The 22,973-nt window shown below is 47.7% G+C and overlaps 1 protein-coding gene across 1 annotated transcript in view; it reads right to left on the bottom strand.

The window, feature by feature from the left end:
* The window catches only part of LOC119455985 (unconventional myosin-Ia), a 179,621-nt gene extending 157,678 nt beyond the window's left edge, over window positions 1–21,943 (bottom strand). The window contains exon 1 of the mRNA XM_037717540.2: window positions 20,922–21,943. The gene's annotated coding sequence lies outside the window, so the exon portion shown is untranslated. The remainder of the gene's footprint in view (window positions 1–20,921) is intronic.
* Between the last annotated feature and the right edge of the window lie 1,030 nt (window positions 21,944–22,973).

Here is a 22,973-nt window from a genome sequence, read left to right as displayed (position 1 = left end):
TCACTCACTCGCTCGCTCACTCGCTCACTCACTCACTCAGATCACGCGTACCGGTTAGATTGACGGCCGTTGAAACGGCGTTCGGGTCAGCGGTCGACCAGCCGGCAACTATACCGCGAGCACGCGCGCGAAGATCGTCTGTGTGCTCGCATGTGGGTAGAAAGCTGCGAACGGCGCGAATTGATAGAAATCGAATATTCGAGTATTGGCACACCCCCATAAATAATATTGCTTGGCGTTCAACGTTTTACGAATGCACTGTGAACACTAGGACAGACTGAGAATTATCTTCCGCCGCTTAGGGTACTTAGGGTTTATCTATCTATCTATCTATCTATCTATCTATCTATCTATCTATCTATCTATCTATCTATCTATCTATCTATCTATCTATCTATCTATCTATCTATCTATCTATCTATCTATCTATCTATCTATCTATCTATCTATCTATCTATCTATCTATCTATCTATCTATCTATCTATCTATCTATCTATCTATTTATCTATCTATCTATTAGAAGTACCTACAGGACGAAAACGTATCATTATAAAGATGTTACATTGCCTCCTCCCTTTTCTTTCTGGCGTTTTACGTGCCAAAACCAGTACTGATTATGAGGCACGCCGTGGTGGAGGGCGCCGGATTAATTTTGATCACCTGGGGTTTTCTAACGTGCACTACAACGCAAGCACGCGGGCGTTTTTGCATTTTCGCCTCCTTCGAAATGCGGCCGCCGCGCGGTTACATTGCCATAATGTTGAGGGAAAAAAATGACGAACACCGTTTCAGAGTGAATAAGTACAAGAAATTGCCACAACAATATGTAATATCAGTGAACGTTTCAAAAAAAAAAAAAAGCTAGCAACACGAAATCAGAAAAATAAATTGCATGTTTTAGAACATAAATTTTACTGCAATGAGAAAAAAATGGACGCATCAACTACTTGCTGTCGTGACGCATTCCATTCATTAATCGTGAGAGTAAAAGTAAGTGCGACACGCGTATGCACATTTTTTCGGGAACATAATGTGGTGATTTGAGATAAATGTTTCTATCAATGCGTGTTGCATATATAAAGATGAACATATAAATCTAAACGCAAGATAGCGCTTTAATTGCTTTCGCTCATTGTGCATAATGCGCTCGCTGCAGCGTCTATGTCCATGGTGGGTAACAAATCCAAACGTTCGAGGCGCGAAGCAAAGGTGCGTTACATGAAAGCCATCACCTCCGCATTGGAATATACCCACATCACCCGTACCATAATATTATATGATCATATGGGTTTGTATACGTGAACATAGAGGTTTTCATATATGATCCTATAAGATCACATGAGATTGTGGATACAATGCAAACAGGGCATACGGAGTTTTTCATTAGGGTTTAGCCGCACACGGGCTTTTCAGAAAATAACCATTGAGAAGTACAGACTCACGTCACACTACGGCTCGATAGAAGTACCCTTATTCGCAAGCTAGCCAACAGTAAATCAGGCGAAGAGCATCACAGAAGGGAGGACGCGTAATGACAGGACGCGATATCAAAATGGAGTGTCCTTTCCCAAGCTACTAAAACCAAGTATAACCACGATAACTAATACGTGAGGCTGCTGAGAAGCCGAGAGGTTGAAACAGACTGTGAATAAAATGTGATGAATCAGGGCGAAGTGCTTCGGACAGTCGAGCCGGCATTTTGATTGGTGGTGTTATCTTCGTAAAAGGCAGCCTATGTCAACCTTGACATGATAGGGTTGTGGAGAAAAGTCGCATGATGTCGATGGTGAAGGTGGAAGTCTGTCAAAGGAAAAAAAAAAACATGCATATTCTTTCAGGTCCTTGAGCGTCACTAATCAGCATCATTCTCTTTTCAGGTCCCTCCGTTGCAGATTGCCGCCGTCACCAGTGACACCACGCGGCGTCACCTCAGTAACCACGTAAAACTAATTTAAATCAAAATTAAATTCTTGAGTTCTACGTGCCACAACCACATTTTAATTATGAGGCACGCTGTAGTGGGGGACTCCGGAAATGTCAACCACCTGGGGGATCTTTAACGTGCCCCCAAATGCACGGGACACGGGTGTTTTTGCATTTCGCCCCCATCGAAATGCTCACGCAAGACTAATACGCCAAGGACGTTAAGACCACGGTCGACAGACACAGGTCAAGCTGCCGAAGCGTCGGCCATCCCCTTTGAAGCACTTCACCCTGGCTTATGTTTCTCTATACGTATATGCACATTAGGATAAATAGAAACGCGAGCTGATGCAGTGGAAACACAAACACTATCGCTCGTATCGGGGCGTTTTAATGGATCTATAGCGTGAAACGCCGAACGACGCACTGTTGGCTAACACAAGCGTTAATGTATGCAGCCCGGCGAGGGAGCAGCAAAAAGAATAAACAAAAAGAAGGCAACGACACGCGCAAGCGCGATAGCTTGTGTAAATAGCTACGTCCATGAATGCATCGGTTGGTGATCAATTATTCGTGTTATCGCTCGTACACGTCGCCTTTTCCTAGGTGTGCTATGTTGCTCTCTCCGCAGCAGGAATAATAGATTGCCAGCTCTCCCGATCTTGCACGTTGTTATGGGTTACGAGTCTAAGCGGCATGCTACACTACTATATCCTGGCACGCTGAACACGTCGAATGCTAAAAAGGGAGCGCTTAATTCGGTTTAGACTTTTAAGATTACTCTTTCTTATATACGTCCGTGCTGCTTCGCGGAAAGAAGATTGATTGTATGCGGTGAAAATCCACCGGCCACACGTCCCCGTTTGAATGTTGCTCGCTAACAACTTCATTGACGGCGTCTTTTATGACGTCACAGGTATCGCGCCATTGTAGGGCATTTGTCTTACGGAGTTAAATTTTGCACAAATTTTGCCAGGGTGGTTCATTTTGTTATATTCTAGTGCAATGTAATGTTGTTTTTCATTTATTTCATAAAGGATGAACCAGCCCTGAGCAGAGACAGCCACAAGCTATGGCCTCTCAGGAAACTCGCGCGCAAATTTCAAGTCTCGTCGCCAGGCATCTCTCGTTCTCGCATCATTCGTATCACACCAAGCGTCCGCGCTACGTCAAAACTGACCTATTTGCAGTTTTAGATTAGTAGGTGACAAAAGTGTAAGCTTACTAACCTTGCTTAAACACTTCTTTTTACTCGCCCTTTTAAGCCAGCTGACGTTTGTATATAAGCAGCATCGCTTCATGAGAATATTGCGCAACAAATCGTAGTCGACCAGTTAGTTCGAGTCCTTGCGTTTAATCGTGTACACTCCTGCGAAAACTATCATGCCCTGAGCTACGACGTGTATTTGCCCAAATGGAATAGCTCTGCCTGTGTGTCCCGCGCAACGAAGGCACTTTCAATTCCTTCCAGTGAGAGACACTCGTCTCAATGAGTTACTTTAATTAGTTTGTGCGTTGCGTGCTGCATTCATTTTTGCCTACGTCCAGCGTCTGGGACGTGCACTGCGCGTATTTCATTTCTCATCATTCCAATCTGGAGCCGCACGCTAGGCGTGTCTCCAGGAAGTGGACTCCGAGATGTGTGATCACCGGTGTGACCTCGGAGGCCACGTCAAGGCAAACCTCTCCAGGATTAATTAAAGAACTCCTCTTTCTCTCAACCTCTCTCTCTCTCTCTCTCTCTCTCTCTCTCTCTGCAATGCAGCGCACTATCTGGCAACCAAAAAAAATCCTAAAAATACAGATTTTAGGAAGCATCTGTAACACTTTTGGTGCTCCGACAGCACGTAATGCACAGGTTCTGTAAAAAAACGCGTCCGAAATACAGTGGAATCTCGTTGATACAATCTTCACGGGAACTGAGAAATAAAGCATATCATCCTAAAATCGTATTATCCAACGTATTATCCAACCAAATCGTACAATGAGGAAAAGAAAACGAAACGTATTATTCCGAAAACGTATTATGCATAAGGGAGCAAGTTCTCCGGGTTTATTTTTTACAACGACAAACATTTACATTTTCAAATTTCAAATGCATATTTTCAAGCAATAAAAGTCGGACTCACAGCTCTTACGCAACCATACTATGCGGAACGAACACACATACGGGAAACCACCGTTAAGTCCTTAACGTCAACAAGATGTCATATAGGAATCGAGGTTTGGGCTTTTAACTAAAGAGAAAAAAAATCCGTCGGCCACATTTTGTGAGTATGACTTTGTTTATTTTCCGTTCTTATTGTTCTTCCTTACTGGCCCGCACGCAGCCGCACCCAGCATGCTATCGCCAGGATCAGCGACCACGCGAGACAGATGGTGATAAATGAATAGAGTGGGTATAAAAGAAATTTTACAAAATACGGCCCCTAGTGCTCATTTTTGTAGACAAACGAGCACACTTCTACCGTAAAAGAAAAATGCAGAAGTAGTTCGGAAAAGAACAATCTATAAGTACTATATACTATCTTAGCTGTTCGTTTCATTTCCCCTTTGAACATTACCAGGAACGAACAGCCCTGTACCATACTCGCGTATCACCCATCTCTCTTTCTCGGTTGAGCATATATAGCGACGGAAAACGCGGTGCACACTTTTTTTCTGCTCAATTGCGCGGCGCTCTAACGACCGGTACAGCTCCCGCGACCGGCGCCAGACGGCGCAAGAGACAAAGACCGGCCCACGTTCAATCATGGCGGGAGGAGCGGTGCCTTCGACAGTCGCATCGAAGGCGTGATGCCGCGTAACGCATCGTTTGCGCCCCGCCTAACCCTTTCCATCAAACTCAGAGCCATGCGCCTGCCGGAGCGCCGATCCATCCCCGCCTACATGTCGTCGGCGAAAGTCGCCTCGCTTATGTTTTCTCCGTGAGACGCCGCCGCCGCCGCAGGGGGCCCTTGTATATACTGCACCGCTTCAACGTCTACGTCATTCGCTTCGTCTCACCGCCGTTTATTGTTCTTGCAGTGTTAATATGCGTCCGAGGAAACGGTTATTTGTACTGTGAATTTCCGCGGTGCATACGTACAATCCCGCTCTCTATATTCTCCACACAAAGAAAAAAAAAAAAGGAAAGCAGACAGAAGTTCCGGTATAAACCACCGATAATGATTGTCGAAAGCAGCGTTAGATTCTCTGAAATCCGCTGAAATTCCGTTGACTCGCATGTCATATAAACCACCTAAACCATGAAGCAAGGGCTAGTGCGTGATACACCCTGTAAAGGGTGCCGCGTGATACGCAGTGACCGCAACACGTGACCCACGCGACTAGTGTATTGCGCTGTCTCCAGGATCAGCCCACTACTCGGTGAGAAACTGACCGAGGCTGACCCGCCAAACCCAAGGAAGGAATGCAATGAAGGCTACCGCTTAATTAAACGACTTATGCTATTGAAAACAAATATTTGTTGCAGTGAGAATATTGAAGTACTGTGTTACGTATCTTTGCTAAGTTCCTTAGAGAACAGAGCAGGTCACCAGCACCTATGGCTCTATAAGAGCCGATTCGCTTTATGCGCGCCACATCTCGTCTGTTAGCTTTCGCAGTCAGAGATTAACCCCCCCCCCCCCCAAAAAAAAAAAAAAACACACACACACACACAAACACACACACGCACACACTGGTTGAAGGATTGGGTAATCACAAAAGAACTATCGCTTAGAAACACGAAACAAGAGAAAGAAACGCTAGAGGTGCTTCGTAAAAACCTGTAACTGAAAGAACTTAGGGTAACAAGTTCAGGTCTTTCTTGGACACGGTGCTGCTGACGCGTGTATGTGGCACTGTATTGTAGATACATCTAGCATGCACTCTGCGAATGACGACCATTGCCACCATGATTTTTGGTGCAAAACATTGCCTCCTTATCCGGCGTTTTTTTTTTTTTCGCGTGTGATCAGACATATGACACACAGGAGGCCTCAGGCAAGATCATATACAAGGTAACTAAAGGAAGCGAAGGTTAGATGCCTCCACTGCTTCATGTTCGCGCCACACCCACATCTATTGGTGACGACTGGAAAGTATACTGCTAGGCTGTACCAACCGCTGAGCCCAATCAGTGCCTCAAAGAAACGTCAGCGGCAGGTGAAATACCTCTGTCCTGAAAATTGATTGTCATTTACGTCACATTTAACGGCATATTTACACACAATTTATGCGGAGGAGCTCGGGCGGAGCAATTGCCAACATGCCTTTACAAAGCTAGTTCCGCCTGTAGCTATTATCATCATCTTCCTCCATAGATAAGCTGACATGAATGAGTACGAACACTTTGGTACAGTTGCGCCAGTCTTCTGCGCATACTTAGGCTAGCAGTGGCATTTACGTGTGCTTATGTGCACTTAATGCGACCCACCAAGTCTCCAGACTGTGAGCTGTGCCATGTGCATGAGTCTATAGAGCATGTGCTATGTGGCTGCCTTCAGTCAACACCATCTAGAAAGCCCAAGGCCTGTCCACTACGATCCATGACGCCAGGCTACCTGGTCCAACTACCATAGAATCTAATGGGGATGCTGCCGAGTAAGCAGCAGGGATTTCGACGTCACCGCCATCGTCACGCCAGGCTTGGCAATTGAAATTTCGGGCCGGTAGCATGGTGTCATGGATCGTAGTGAACAGGCCTTGTGCTATCTATGTGGTGTTGCTTCAGTACATGGAAGAGGAACAATGGTTGATTGATGATTGCGCCTGCTTGGACAGCCAACTGTTGTCAGGGGCAGTAATGTTGGACCCTTGGCATGACTGCAGATCTAGTTTTCAGGAGATTCTGGCCTTACTCGGCCTATTAAAGAGTACGGGTTTGGACTCTAGGCTTTGAGTTAGACTTGCCTGTTATGTACGTGTTTTGCATTTTCCTTCTATCGTCATCGTTAACCATCATGCTCCTCTTTCTCCAGCGCAGAGGAGCTGGTTAAAGAGATCTACTGCAGGCCGACGTCTGTGCCTTTCATATCCATTTTTTACAAGCGAAGCTTGTTTATGACTAGCCTGAACGTTCGTTATCTGTCCGCAGAAACTATCTCATCAGCAATGGCTTGAGCGTCATCGTCTTCTTCCACAGCTTTACGGTGGCGCCCCTCAGCGCAACCGCGCGAACGCGCTCGTGCCATTGCTCCCGCGTTCGTCGTCATCGTCTTCTTCCACAGCTAGCTCCGTTGCCACTCATCATTCCAGCGTAGAATTTAACTTCTCTTCTGTCGTCGTGATGGGGAGGCCGCGTTCACGGGGGCATGAGCCATTGCTTAAGGGGCTATGAGCCATTCATTGTTTTACGTGACGGACAGATTTAATTTTGAAGCAATTTAATTTTGAAGAATCGCAAGTGGCAATGGCGGGCGGATTCTGCTAACCACGCCGCCGAGCAAACTCGAGACATCGATCGCAAGCGTCTGTGGTTCGACAACAACTTGTCCTTCATTAGTGTGATCCGCTCCGACGAACAGCGACACAATGCCTTGGAAGTGTTGAATGAACATTACGCTACTATACTCGTGGACAACTTTCTGTGGCAATGAAGGGATAGCTACGGAGGCAAAGCGCGCACAAGTGAGAGCGCTTCTGAAAGGAGTCCCGCGTTTTAATCCACGTTGGTTTAGGCTGGGGAAGAGAAAACATAAGCAGCTTATTAGCAACACTTAAATAAGAGGGAATACACCACTGAGTGTAAAATTTTACTCATTTTGCGGCTTTTCCCTTCCGCGTCTGGGCAAACGCGAAACCGTCGCACGTGGAAGCTGCGTCGATTCAGCGTCTGTTCCGAGCAACCAAAAGCACTGCCAAACGCTGCCGGACTACTTGGCGCGGTAACACATGTGCAGCATCCACGCGCCCGTAGCTTTCACTTCATTGCCACAGAAAGTTGTCCGCGAGTATAGTGCGGAAGACCTTGGTGAATTTAGAGTTTGCGGTACGGGTGAGGAATTTTTAATCAAGGAAAAACTGCCTGCGTTCAGCACTGAACGGTTACGTACGAGTATACCCTCCATTTGTTGTGAAGGTGATAAGCTTGGTATATCATCCATCTTCACAAAATAAAAGGGCCGGCGAATTTTTTTATTTTTTGCTCTCTCTCTCTTTGTGGTAGGCTGTCACTTGCTATAGCAAGTAAAAAACCATAAGCACACATCTCGAAGGCCCATATGACGCCCAAGAGGCTTCAGACGAGACACTTGAGGAACCAGTGGGAACGTCAAGTCATATAAAGATGTGGAGATAAATGAATGCGTTGGAGATTTATTTGCCGAGTTGGGGATTGAGGAGCTGTGTAGGAAGCTCGAGATGGAACACGAATGGCGTCGAAACGCGGCGTGAAATTTTCACAAGCTGTGCTATGGGGAATTCCTTCTTAGATTCGCGCTGCACCAGTGGCACAAGATCCCTTGCGCTGGAGTAATACCACGTGATGCGTCGCTTAAAGAAAGTAATATGGCTGCTCGTATTATTACCACCCATTATCGTCACTAACGCTGTTTGCCAAGCTTTCGCATCCCATACATTGTCGTTTTCTTCACCGGCGGCGTTCTGGAACGAACGAGGCGAGCGATAATCGCGGGATTTCATTAGCGAGAGAAAGTAAAAGAAAGCCTTCTTCGCCCCGCCCCCCCCCCCCCCCCAAAAAAAAAAAAGGGAAAAAACGATAACGGCGCTAGGACTGAAATCTAGGTACACGGTGTTTTCGAATATACTTATATTTTCGCAAATTGTAACAAAGCAGCAAGCAACAAAAAAATAAAAGTAAGGAAATGCGAGGTAATGATGAAAAACGGAGCGAAATAACGAAGTTAAGGAAGCGTGTCTTCCTTCTTTCTTTTCTTTCTTCTCTCGCATTAGCGTTTCTTCACCCTTTCTATCCTTCCCACAGAAACAAAAGGGGGCGACGTGGCGTAGTCGATGCCAGCATTCGCTCCGGTAAGGGAAAGTGGGGAGGAAGGAGGGCGGTGGCTCGCGTACGCGACGGCCCGTGAGTCCCGAAGTTGTCAGGCCTGCGTGATCGACTCCGCGTTATCGCTAAACCAGTTGCTCGCACTACACCTCGCGGACGCGAGCACGGGGTTAGAAACGAGAGAGAGGCATCGATCGGAGCGCGCCGGCGAGTCGACGAGCGTGTGCGGTGGCTCGCGCGCCCGTGTGCCGCAACCGCTCCCGGGACTCTGGCTGCTGCTGCCACCGCCGGTCGCTCCAGGCAGAAAGAAGAAAGCGAACAGAGACACGAAAACACGAAGAAAGCAAGAGACTGCGTATACCGCGAGAATTCGCACGTAATACGAAGTAGGAGCCGAGTTAACTGAAGTTTTGACAGTCCTGCATGCGATGTCTGCGGATGCGAGGAGAACATCGACCACTTATTGTGCCACTGTCCTCAGTTTGAAACAGAAAGACAATCTATCTTCAACGCACTCAGGAAACTAGATGATCGTCCTCTGAGTGAACAGACTATACTGGAACACTGTCCCCACCAATCATCGGCTCAGAAGACATTGAAGGCACTTTTGTGCTTTTTGAGAACGTCCGGTTTGTACGAGCACCGTTGACTCTGTAGTACTGTCCGTGCACGTCTGTATACTCCCTCTGTCTCTCTCTCTCTCCCTTCTTCCTCTTCCCCTTTCCTCGAGCATAGGGTACCCAACCGGACTCTTGACTGGTTAGCATCCCTGGGTTCCTTATGTCCCTCTATCTATCTTCGTTCGTAAGTACAGTATGGAGGGTCCCTCATTTGCCGGCCGCTTTGAAAAAACAAATTGTTAGACATCACAGCTGAAAGAGGAAGGAGCACAAACGAAGTACCCCGGCGGAGAATACAGCCGTAGCAGATAGCGCTCCCAAAGTCTGTCATGTAGGCCAGTAGACCTTATGAAGTTGTGCGGCGCAGCGCCCAGTGCGCCGAGTTACTTTGGAAGCACTGGCACCGTGCAGGATAGCCAATCGGAACTACGTACTTCCGGTTAAGCGTTACTGCTTCCCTATACATTCTTTGTCTCGCTCTCTCGCCGACACCGATCGATTCATTAACGATGTTTAACGCACCACAGCAACCGTGGGGGCCGACCAATATGACCACCCGTGAGAGAGAGAGAGAGAGAGAGAGAGATGTTTATTTGAAAAAAGGCAGAGAGGAGACCACCAGTAGCTCTTTATGTGCCACCAAAGCACGCTACATGAGCGTTTTTGCATGTAGCTTCCGGCGAAACGCGGCCGCGGAGGCCGGGGATCGTGTCCGTGACCTTATGCTTAGCAGCACAAGGCCGTAGTCTCTGCGCTGTACCGCGGCAGCTGCCCTCACGAACAACCCCAGCATGCGTACTGCTTCGCGAACGCAGGTGCTGAATGTAGGAAACGGAGGGTAAATGGGGTCGCGGAAACAAAAGAATTAATAAATACAATCCGCTTATAACGTATCGTACAAGCACGTTTCATTTGTTTACGTGCTTGCTTGTTGTGTTTGCTTATGATGATCATGATATCGCCGCCGAAAACCGATAAGCTCTTAAATACCTGCAGGCTCCAGAACCCAAGTATATAGCTCGTGTACGAGACGCAGACCTGAACAAGAAAGTCTCGGATTACATGCCGGATATTGCGGTACGTGAACGGAGAAGTCGAGGTGTCGTCGGAGATTCCGTGTTCATCGAACCGCACTTCGTTGCTCGCGGGCCTCGTGTTAGCAGCGCACACTCCGTTGTCAAACTTGTCGCTGCGTCTACCGCTCAGGCAGCTCGGATCTCTGTCGCTATCGTGCGTACGAGAAAGGCGCAGAGCGTGAAAGAATGAACTCCTTCATCACGAGTGTCGACCGAAGTTGGATAGGCTGCGCGCTGATTGCGCACATACGCAAGCGTGCTCTGTCGGAGATGAGCGCGCCAACTTTAGCTACTTTGCTTGACAAGAGAAGTCGATACGCTCTTCCTGCCACTGCGAGGCTGCGAAGGGGTCGATCGCAGCCGACTCGAACTTGAGACGAGAGGGCGTCCTCCACAAACTGCTGCGCTGGTGACGAAAGACGTCACGCGTGCGCAGTTGTTGACTGCTTTATGTTTCTTCTTTATTTATTATTTACTTTACAGAGGAGCTGTTAAGGGTAGTTCCGCAACGGTTTTCGTGCGACAAAAGCCGTCAGTGAAAGGCGTCAGGTGAAGGCCGGCATGCGAATACGTGATGTATAGAGGGTGTTTCAGCGAACACGCTCAAAAATTTTGAGCGGTTGCCTGTGGCAGATAGCACAATTCTAGTTCTTGAGCTGGTCTACTCGAAGAGGCAGACATTAATTGCACAAGAAATTGAAACGCATAAAGTACTAATTACCAAAAAACACTAATTAAGTTCCTAACTAATTACCTTACGGCCCATATTGTAATTATAAATTGTAGCCGCGGAGTTCGCAAGGCGGATACCTTTGGAACGAATTCTCAGGATGACACCAGTTTGGAGATATTAATTCCCGAACTTTGCGGAGAAATGCACTGGTGTTCCAGTTTTAGGGGGAGGGTTCTGCTTTTTTTTTTTTCGAATTAGCATAACAGTTTGGTGTATACGGCTTCTTGTTTTACTTTAACAGTGCCAGTCACGGGCTGACGCCACGTACAACGGCGATAAACACCTCAACAGCTATCTGTAGGACAATTTAAATTATGAAGCTTCACATCACAAGAATTTAAGGAGGGATATGAGGGATCCACCTGGGGTTCTTTACTGTGCACCCAAGGCCCGGTATACATGAGCGTTTTTGGATCCCGCCCTCGACGGAATGCGGCCGCCGTGCTCGGGAATCGAACGCGGGACCTCGTGCTCAGAACGCAACACCACAGCCACTTAGCCAGCGCGCAAGACGATGACTTGCAGCATTCCTGCACCATTGACCCAGAAGCTGCTACTCAGAATAGTAGATAGACTGCAGACATTAAAGTTACGGTAACCACGGACAAGAGCTGCTGTGGTATCTTTTTCGTGTTCTCTTGTTATGCGCAGAAAATTGTTTTGACGCTATATATCCTTGCGTAGTCCATAGGATACGTACTCTTTTGTCTAGTGCAGAACGTATGGACACAATACGCGGTGCACCTTCTGCAAAGTGTGATAAACATTGTCGCAAGACGCGCAATCTGGGACACGGTGTAGTATATTAAGAATACGCAGCTGCATAAATCATGTGGGATATGAAATGTGTGCTGAAGAAAAGAGGGAACTGGCTGTAAAAAAAGAGACGAAAGAAAAACATGTCGCATTTGCCATAGAATGGGCTTTAAATTAGAACACAGCACGAGCAATGGGTGTATTCTTGCGTATCAGTCTTGTCTACAATGTATCGCACAACGTAGAACACGTAGAGTATGTAGTGCTCCATGCTGAAGTCGGGTACCGAGGAAGGCACTTTAACGAACAGGATGCGGATGACATCAAGAACGTAGCCACACTGTACAGACATCATTTCGGTATACAAAACCCCCACACGTCTCAGCAGATAAGGAAAAGTGCCGCAGATGCAACGAGAGTCACGGAAAAATGGGAACGAGTGAACTCGACCTCGCGAAGACCAGTAACGCGGTGGATTTGGACGAGAGACGTAAGAAACAAAAGCACCCGCGCGGTGAACGGCGACTATTAGAGTGACGCCGAATGGCCAACAGTCGAAAGCCGTGTCGATACACTGCTGGCACCTCACTCCTCCAATGGGCAGGCAGGCAGCTGCTAGCTATAGCTTACAAGCCGGCGGCCCGGCGCTACCCGAAGACAAAATGCTCTTCGCGGTTCGCTGACCCGCCAAAACTGAGCTGCCGTGCGGCTTGGCGTCACGAAGCCTCCCTGATCCCTGACACGGGCCAAAGCCGCCTCCTTTCCCGGCGTTCCCTTCTTCCCGCTTTGGCGAAGACAGCGCGCCGACGGTAATAATAAGGTAGTGCCCAAACACGTCAACAACAGAGGAAACTGCCCGTCACGCGAAGAAAAATACTATTAAGGAAGCCCCGCAGGGCGTTACAATGCTCCAGAGGTGCCGGCCGAGAAGAGAGGCGATTTCTCTTGAGAAAAGGATTCCGTATGGCGTCCCGGGGCCTTCGTCAGAGCAGGTGAGGAAAGAAGAAAAAAAAAAGACAGGTCAGTGTGCGCGCGAAAGTTGCGCATTGTTTTCTGGGAACGGAAGATACGTCCGCATCTGTGACGCACTCTTTAGCATCAGGGAAAATGTGTCAGTGGTTTATGACAGTGACGAGAAGGTAGAGTAATATGATGAAGTCTAGGAATGTGTTCCTACGGATCGGTTAAAGAGAATAATAAAAAGCAAGCTAGCCGTGCTCTAGCTGTGGAGCCTCACTAATGACGCAAAGATACAAGTGACTCAGTAGTACGACAATCTAAAAAGCACGACACATGACAGCATGTGTTTACTCCAGGGTGTTTTCAATACCGGGCGTAGTAAAATGGGGCTGCCATCCGATGCTTTTAAAGAACTCTTCTATATAGTAAACACGACTCTGCTGTGTCATTAGCACCACGGTATCCGTTGCTGGGTTTCCTAGTAATTAGAATTATGTTGTTATTGTTAGCTTTCAATAGAAAATACAAATACAGCAAGAGGGCGTTTTGTTTAAAACTATCATTTTCGCTGCGCCAAGCTACTAGGACCATAAGTAGAGACGTCTCCGAAACCTGATTTTCTGGCCATAAGCACTCACTAACAAACTGACGTCATTCAAGATTTCATAGAGAAGCCGCGGTGCACCCGCTTTTACCGGTGCACCGCAGTCTCTGTAATACTAACAACACGAAGTCAATAAGGATATAGTAAGAGTTCAAGGCCGCCCCTGCTCCTCAGCGGTACTTCTCGAAGAAACCACGGCTGAAGCGGACACCACGTTTGACGTGTGGTTTCTTCCGATCTTAGGGGAAACGTTTTATTAGTATTCATTGCAATAAATTTTAACCTTTGTTAATTAAATATCATGTAAAGAACGTGGCCGACGTGTATCACGATGATTTACGGGGTACTCATTCTAGTTTAACTGTGATATTAACGCTTGAAAACCAGGTGTTTCCCCTAAATATGAACGACCCTGTAGTTGCCATATCTTTGCTGTGTTTCCACCGTAGGAGTACTTCTTGTTGGGCTAGCTAGTGAAATACATTTATTAGAAGAGAGACGCAAATAAGCACACATACATATATTAAGTATGGACAGGAACAAGCGCCAATGGCTATTTTGCGGGTCATGAAGCCGCCGTGTCGACTTCACGACCCGACATTTCTGGCCCTGGATGCACGTCCAAGACAAACTCGACATGCTTGCTGTCCTATACTGATACCAACGTTATCAAAATTGTGAAAGCATGTTTGTGGCAGTGGGACACAATCCGTCTCAGACATGAACTCGCGTGTGGACATCGCGCATCATCACAGAATATATAATAGGAACCCACTCCAAATATCGAAGTGGTTCCGATAATGTATAGAAGCGGTTACATGCGAAAAATTGTTGAAATTATTCTAATGGCAGAATGGCATCCCGTTTAGAAGGAAAATGGCACCTGTAATTTATCTCAGCAAGAGAAGAAGTGCCATATGTGTGCCGTGTTGCAAATCATATTGAGGCCAATAGTACCTGTTCACAGACAAATCGTCGCCAACGACGCGGCAAGAAATTAAATGTAGGGAATCAGTCTTCCAAACACCGACCTGCAAGTGATCGTTCTGTTAGCGACAGGATGTTATAATTAGCGTTTGCAACGGTTATGAATCCTCTTGTCTGAAGCATATCGCATCTGAAGCCTCAGAGATGCCTAATCATGCAAAAGTGTACTTGCGACAGCCAGTTATATATAGTGTTTGCCCTCGTATGCATCACCGTGTTTGAAGCCACTTGTTTGTCATATGACTAATCATGCAACAAAATAAAAAATGTGAAAAAATACCCAAGGATGTTCACCAAAATATCGTAGACAACCTTCAAACGTGGCACATTGATTTTGATTTACTCCTTAAGTTTTGAACAATTTAATAACAGGTTATACAGTTCACCGAGTGTTGCGAGTAATTTCGCGAGTTTTTCAGCGTAATGTTTGAATAGATAAAACACTACTGACACATTATTTCGCAAGTCATGCGAAGAACCTCAAAGCTCTTCTGGCGCAGCCGGCGCGAATAACCTCTCATGCTATAACTCCGAGTACTTGTTTCCCTGTCTGCGTACAATACTTACGTTTATATTACGCGTGTTGTTCGTTTATCTCCTGTATTCTTCGGGCAGCGCTCGGTGAGCAGCCAAACCAGAAAGAAAAAAGGAAGCCAAAAAGATAAAACGTAGTCGAACCGCCGATAGAAATTCAAACCAAAACGAACCTGCGCATATACGTATATGCAGCAAAGGGGCAAAAAAATTGTGAGAGACTGGCCTCCGTTCTGGCCATCAAATGTCTGCAGCTGGCATGGTGCTTCCGGGAACATGCCGTATAAACTGATCGAACGTCTTTTCCCTCGCATCGATGGACCGCAAAGCTCGTTCTCCCAGCGGCTGTCAGATGCACGGGGTAACTCATTGTGCGGTCGTACGAACGCTCGGAACCACTTTCATCCGTTGGGAACCAGGTTTCATTTCGCATGACTAACTCGTGCCGTAATAGGGCGTAACTAAGACACTCTCACTCGTAGCAGTTGATAAATTTTTTGACAAAGGGCCTGCATTTTATGGCCTTCTGTGACATTTACGTCACGGAGCTGCCGTGACCTGTGGTGGCTATTATAGCTGCGCTAAAAGAAAAAAAATTTGTCGCAATTTCACCCAAAAGGCGAAGCACCAATTGCGATAGCAAATTAGTAGAGAGCTATACGGAGTAAGGATAGTAGTTTTATCAGTGGTATAAACTTGGACGTGCAGCAGCACCAACAACGCGCAGAACTGTTGTCGACGCCGTCGGCGTTTTGCCCGCGTTCGCACCGAACGCGCGCGGCGTTTTTATATAAATACGTATTTGGTGGTGCAGCTAAACGTCGGCTCCCCTCCCCCCCCCCTCCCTCCCGTCCCCCCACAGCCTTTCGCGTGACGGAAAAAGTTACGTTTGCTCTCTATATATGGAAAGGAGGAAAGAGACGCTTAATTCTGCAGCCCTTCAGGGAGCACGGCGCAGAACGCGCGTTTGCTCTCCGACGTGCGTTCGCTCTCCGTGAAAGCGAGCGTCCCTCGCGCCCTTTCACTCGCACATACAGCGTCCGGAGCGCGGCCACGATTTCATCGCCCTTGGACTTTATACGGAACCTCACAGCGACGGCGACGCCGACGGCAGAAATCTGCTTTGGAGTGTCCATATAATTGCTATCGCAATAAATGTTTGGCAGGAACCATCGGGATATTGCAATAAGTATTGTATTTTACTAAGTATAATGTATAATGATGTTTCTTTTCTGTTCTATATTACTTACACGTATTATTGTTGCTCCTCGTTCTCCTAACAGTATTACTGTTACTCGGTTCTCCTTACTCGGTGCCCTGAACAGGTCTGTAAGGTATATCAAATAATAAACCTGCTTACAAGGTTGCTTCTGTGCGCCCTAAAATGTTAACCATTTTATGATGTCCTAATAAAATTAGTTGCTATCATTTTTATTGTATGCATTTCGATGGCATGTGTTACCGTTTACTAATTTGCATAATTATATTTGTTTTCTCCTGTATATAACAGGTTTCATGTTACTTATCGTTCTCCTAATGGCTAATAGTCATCTGCGGCCGTGTTGATAGGCATCTGCGGCCGCGTTGAGTGGGCCTTCAATGTACCGTACGTCCACTCTGAATTCGGAGATAAAGTTGACGTGCCGTATTTCTCGTGCGTTATAAGTGTTGTGGTTACCGCGAAAAGCGAATGTCAAAGGCTTGTGGTCCACGAGGACGTGAAAGCTTGAGCCTTCCAGCAGGTTTTGGAAATGTGGAATGCTTAAGTATACCGCCAGCAGCTCACGACCGAACGTGCTGTATCGCGTTTTTGCAGGTTTCAGTTTCTGCGAGAAATACCCGAGTGGGTACCAGGAGTTGCACTGGAACTGCTGTAACACCGCGCCGACAGCCGTACTAGATGCATCGGTGATGAGACGCATTTGTGCAACGCGCAGAGGATGCACCAGCAGTGTGGCATCCGCCAATGCGTTTTTGGTAGCTTGGAAGGACGCTTCGGCGTCTGACGTCCATGTCAGTGGGGAGGACGGAGCTTTCGTGGTCTTGAGTAGGTCGGTGAGTGGTATGATAATGCGGGCGATGTTGGGAAGACAACGACGGTGGAAGTTGAGCAGAAGAGACTATATTTTCTTCTTCTTCTCTTTTTCTAATCTCAGCAGCCCGCAGCACGAGGAACGAGGCACATGCGCATGCCCATGCACCTGAGCGGTCGATGAAGATGACGATGGCCGCTAGAGTATTAACCTCCCTTACCCTACGCACTGAACGGAACTGTAAAGTATGTTGAATAGTAGCTAATAATATCATTATTAAAATAGTTGCCAAAATCAAGAAATAGCTTCCCGATATAGACTTGCCGAGACATGCTACTGGAGACGCTCATTGGTTAGCTCTATTGGTTAACGCTGTGAAGCGCGCGAGTGTTGTGGCGTCGCACTGCCTGCAGGATCAGGCTGAGCTTACAATTCGCACTGAACTATTTGCGAGGCCACGTACCGCGCACTGGTGTCAAGATTGGGCCACCAAGTCGCCACCTTTGACTGCACTGACCTCATCTTTCTCGGCCAGACAGCCATCTATACGCATAGTGGAGGAAAGAGCGGAAGCAAAGTTTAAAAAAAAGTTTTAACTTCGCTCCGATAGGGTTCACTTCGCCGTCCTTCGCCATATTTCGGGGGGAACGTTTGGGAGGGATGGAGGGAGGGAGGGAGGGGGGAGAGGTGTAGGTGTATGTGTGCCTAGCGGCTGCATGATTTTGTTTTTGTTTATAGCTGTATTGCTTTATTCGGACCATTAAAAAGACAGACTTCTTAATTGCTGTTTCCATTTCTTTCTTTCTTTCTTTCTTTCTTTCTTTCTTCTCATGTACCTTTTTGTACCTTTTTGTACGTTTTTTCTTCTTTTTCTTCTTTGCGTTTCTTTCACTCCCGCAGAAGCACAAACACAAACAGTTTGACTTTCTCTGTCTCAGCAGGGTGTGGTTGGTTCCACAAACCGGCTGCACTTGTTTAAAGATCTTCCATGTGTAATTCAGAGACGACACCTCGTTACTTCATCCCACTTTGCATCCCATGGCAAGGGATTCGTATCTTTCTTGAAGCACAAACCTTTTTACCGGATTGACTCGCCCCAAGAAGGGCGCAAGGCTCGTGGAGCACAATTGCTGTTATCATGATCGTTCTCTGACAGCGCGGCAACTGTGGTGTCGACGCGAAAGTGATGGCAGCTCTAATCAAATAACTCCCTGATGCATATATTTTGTTTCATAGGTGCTTATATGGGGGGCGTATAATTAGTAAACGCAATTCCCTTTCTGCTGCACTGAATACAAGTAAGGCATGTTGGTGGGCTAGTCGGTTCATAGATCCAGCAAAATATTTAAACTGCACGAAGAAGGCAAGATGTGGAAAGAAACATAGACGCACACGCACTGCTCTTTGTGTGTGCGTCTATGCTTCTTTCTACATCTTGCCTTCTTCGCGCAGTTTAGCTACTTCGCTGAATTAAATACAAGTTTGAATTCGGACACTCGACCTCTTCCAAGCGCCATTTATTCGATAAAATGCGGCACATAATGGTTCGCAAGCCATTACAGAATGAACTACGTACACTCCGCACACGTGGCACGGGTATATAAGTGATCAGACAATTAATTATTATGTCAGCGACACTTGATTCAGGTCGGCCAACGGAACGTCATCTAGAATATACGCGGTCCACTTCCTCACTGTGGGATAGAGTCTAGACATTTGTCTCACACAGTATCATGTTAACAATGTGTTGGACCGTATACGTACGCCCTAAAGCTTGTGACGAGCTTGCATGTTTTAGCAAGCTTTATCTCACACCGGACCTGCTTGTGACGGCTATAGGGTGTACCAGCTAAGCTAGCCAAGCTTTAAAATGAAAAAAAAAAAGCTAATACAACATACGGTTATGAGACCTACGCGGTGTACGGTCATCTATCCTCTTTCACCACCAACATCATACTTGTGTACTAATTACGGAAAATAATAAACAAATTAAACATACAACAGCTTGGCTAACGTTAGCTGAGGCGCCATATATAATGGCAACTGCAGAATTCTCGTGACTGTACTTTTTGCTGCTACTATTCTTACTTAAATTCCAGACAGCCATTACCTTGACTGCAACAGAACGTTCAGAATGAATGTCTCGTTTCCTACGAGGCATTCGCTTTTAATGAGCCCATCAGTTCGTATTCCATGCGACTCTGGAATAAACAACTCCCCCATCATTCACCACCTCCGGACGTCGAATATAACTTACTGCAATCTGCTGAACAAAGTGAACTCTAAAAAACATATAAACATGATGCACACAGAATGGCAGGAGAACGACGAGACGGCTCTTCTTTTTTGTTTTGAAGCAATTCCGTGGTGTGTGTGGTAAGCGTTCTAGGTGCGGATACAAGCTTTACGCCTCCCAGCCGCAAACTGCGATTTCGGTGCCAAGAAGCCGACAAACTAGAAGCCAGCTTCCTGTTCTCTTTCTTACGTCATCACTACAAACGCACGCCGTAACTCTGATGCGACGGTAGTCGGTTGCCTTGACCCCATTCCTTCGTAATCTGGCAGCGCGCCGCAGTTCAAGCAACTACGCTACGCTTGCTGTTTATTTTTCCTGTCTTTTTTTTTCCCCGCACGAATTCAAATCCCAGGCTAAAACAAATGTAGGCGAGGCGACACGGGATGAAGTAAGGCATGTCGCATTCTGCCCGCTAACGTATGCGATGACATCACCCGCAGGCCTAGTAAAAGAGAGAGGGAAAATTATCTAGGAAAGGATAGAGATGTCGGCGTGAGGTAGACTCCTCAAGCCTGCAAAATGTTTCATGAAGCTATGACATCGTAGCATCACTGTACACGTATGCTAGCTAACGAAATTTCGCGTCTTCAAGAAGACGCGAAATGAATACGCTCGACGATTGCGCTGAGATGACACTTGAATGCCACAAGCGTTCGGTTGGTACACGATTGGAATGGGAATGTCACAAATTGCAGCCCTGTCGCTGCAAAAGGGAAAACGTCAGATCCCGGTGAAAATCAAAACGCGCACCCTGAATCACATTTAAAGCTTTCTTGCATGGCATGAAAGCCCTACAGAGTAAACCCTCGCTTAGTCTAGCCGATCGCGGAAACCAAAAGGAGTTTACTATGCACTCAACAAGATGTTGTCAATTAAATTTATCACCGTTACGACAGAGGGACACTTCATGATCGTTGAATTCATCGCTTCGGTAGTCGCCCCGGGTTGACGATAGTCCTTAAAAGGGCGCTAATTCTCAGGGTGCTCAACACAACTACGAAGCGTGGTTGCTTGTAGTGCAACTGTCAACGACATCAAAAAGGCCAAGGGGCACGCAATTTAAATGTATATTATAACTTATCGCATGCGTGTGCCGCCTTATTACTTATTACTATGTATTACTAGGCGCTTCTCTGTTTCTATAATCTGGTGATCATGATCGAGTGTAGCGGGGCTAATAACTGAGCTGCATCGTCTTTGCTCTGGCTGTAAGTCGATACCACGCGCTTCGTTTCACATAAAATCATTCTGCCGAGATAACTGGATCGGCGCGTCCACTGGGTAAAAGTGACGAACAGCTTTTACCATTTCAGTCGCTTCGATCTGCCTCTTAGACGCAACGTCGTGTAATTATTACCCCTACGATTCCACCAGACACCAGAGTTGAAAATAAAATAATAAAGGGAAATAAAAGAAAGAGAGAAGGTAAACGAAACGAGCTTCACGCACCCGATACTTCACACTGTGGAGGCATGGGAGAGCGCCGTCAGCCCCGCATAATCCAGCCTTGGGGGAGCACACAGTAGTGACCGTGGTGGCCCGGGTGTCGTGGTCGTCGCCGCCGCCGATGGGGGCGGCCCACGCAGTGCGGCGGACACAGCACCGGGTCGCCTGCTGGGCTTCACACACGCGCCGTTGGCCGACCGCCGTCGTAGTCGCTGGCGCCGATCTCACGCCGGTGAGTAACGTACGACCGCCGCGGCGCCCTCGGGCCTTTGAAAGCACGACGCGGCCACCAACATATACGACGATACTCCAAGAAAACGCGCGCGTGCGCGCGCGGATTCACCGCTCACGACGACGACGACGTCGAGGGCGAGAAGCCGAACGGCTCTCGCGCCGCCCTTGGTGGTGGTGCTGCTGCTGCTGCCGCGATCTCCACCGCCGCCCCCCTCCGCCGCTATATCCCGCGGGGGCGCTCACTCCCTCACTGCTTCGCACTTGCGCCGAGCGCCCTGCTGTCCCCTGCGTGTGTGTGTCTGCTGCTGCTGCGGCAACAGCACGGGGCGTCTTTGCTGCTGCGCCTCCTTCGGAGCCGCTGCACTGCACCCGATGCGGCTGAGTCAAACTCCCCCTCAGCAGCTGCGGCAACGACCGAGCCGGCGGGGTTTCCTCGGAACGCAGCGGCGAGGCAACTCGGCCACGACGACGACGACGACGATGCTCAACGCACGGCCGGCAGCTCGCCTCGCTACGACGACGGCGGTGGCGCCTGCTGCCATCGCCGTCGCCATTTTGGCCAGACTCCAAAAAATTTGAGGCGAACCGACGAATGGAGTGAAGCCCGAGCGAGGGGACGCTGCAGTGCCGTCCGTGACGTGGCCCGGTCACGTGGGGCGCCCGGCGCAACCGACCCAGGGCGCGTGCGCGCCGCGCGCGCGAACCACGGAGGAGGTTTGAGCTCCCGGCACGGAGAGGCTGCCGCGCGTTCGCTGCCGCACGCTGCGAAGCTAGGCCACTAGGTCAGAGGAGCGATGCGCTGGTCACGCGTGAAACGCCCAGAGGGCATCGAGAAGATTTCAGCCGGAGTCAGGCCTAGTCTCGGCATCGTTGGAGAATCTCGCTGAAGGAAACGCTCTGCCATTTGATCCATAAATGCAACATAAACGCCAAAAGAATTTCGCGGGAACTTAGAAGATGTGAATGTTGAAAGCTTCCGGTCGAAGAGTTGTAGCGATCGCTGGTTTTCAACTTCTCGCAAGCCTCCGCTCTATCAGACAGCCCATGCCGTTCAGCCGGGAACCAACGTTCTTCCTATAGGCTATCAATCGCTTGCCTGGACAAAGCATACTCGCCGAATAAATTTTGCTCTAAAGAATGGGCGCTGACACTTCGTGTGTTCTTATCTCTGTTATCTCGTAAACAGACGCAAGCTGATGTCGCAGCGACAAACCTGCTTGGAAAAAATTGCCCGCCAATCCACCCTGTGAAGGTGGTTGGAAAGCGAAGCTTTTTACGCCACCCTCACGGTGACTGCGGCGCACTTGATATTTCACACACTACAACGTAACTTTAACCATGGCCTTTATTATTATTTACTTCACAACAATGTTCACTACTGCTTTATGATCGGTGTGATATACACTACTAGACTACCCCATAGTGGGGTAGTCTAGAAAATGAACCGAAGCAGTTACTAGGCTGGAAGGGTTTCGAATGACGTCAACCCTCTTTCAAGCAGCTGCATAAGCTTTGCAACAGCTGCAATCTAATCTTACGGACCGCGCCGAGCCTGTTTCCGTTGTTTGCCCGCAGCCCTTATCATCCATCATGTTGGCTCATCACTTTGAAGCTTGTTTTTGTGGTTTTTCTTGCGAAAACGAGTGCTTAGTTGTACGCTGAATGCCTGAATTCAAGTAAGCTATACTGCTATACCTGCAATTGTTAGCGGTTCGTCGGGATCGTTTTTTGCTTACAACGACGGACACGACAGAACCCTTGGCTGGTAGAGGTACAAAGCTTCGCTTTAAAAAATGACTAAACGATTTTGTTTATTTTCCA

The sequence above is a fragment of the Dermacentor silvarum genome, chromosome 6 (genome assembly GCF_013339745.2).
Source record: "Dermacentor silvarum isolate Dsil-2018 chromosome 6, BIME_Dsil_1.4, whole genome shotgun sequence".
Classification (NCBI taxonomy): domain Eukaryota; kingdom Metazoa; phylum Arthropoda; class Arachnida; order Ixodida; family Ixodidae; genus Dermacentor; species Dermacentor silvarum.
This window is presented reverse-complemented; position numbering and strand designations above follow the sequence as displayed.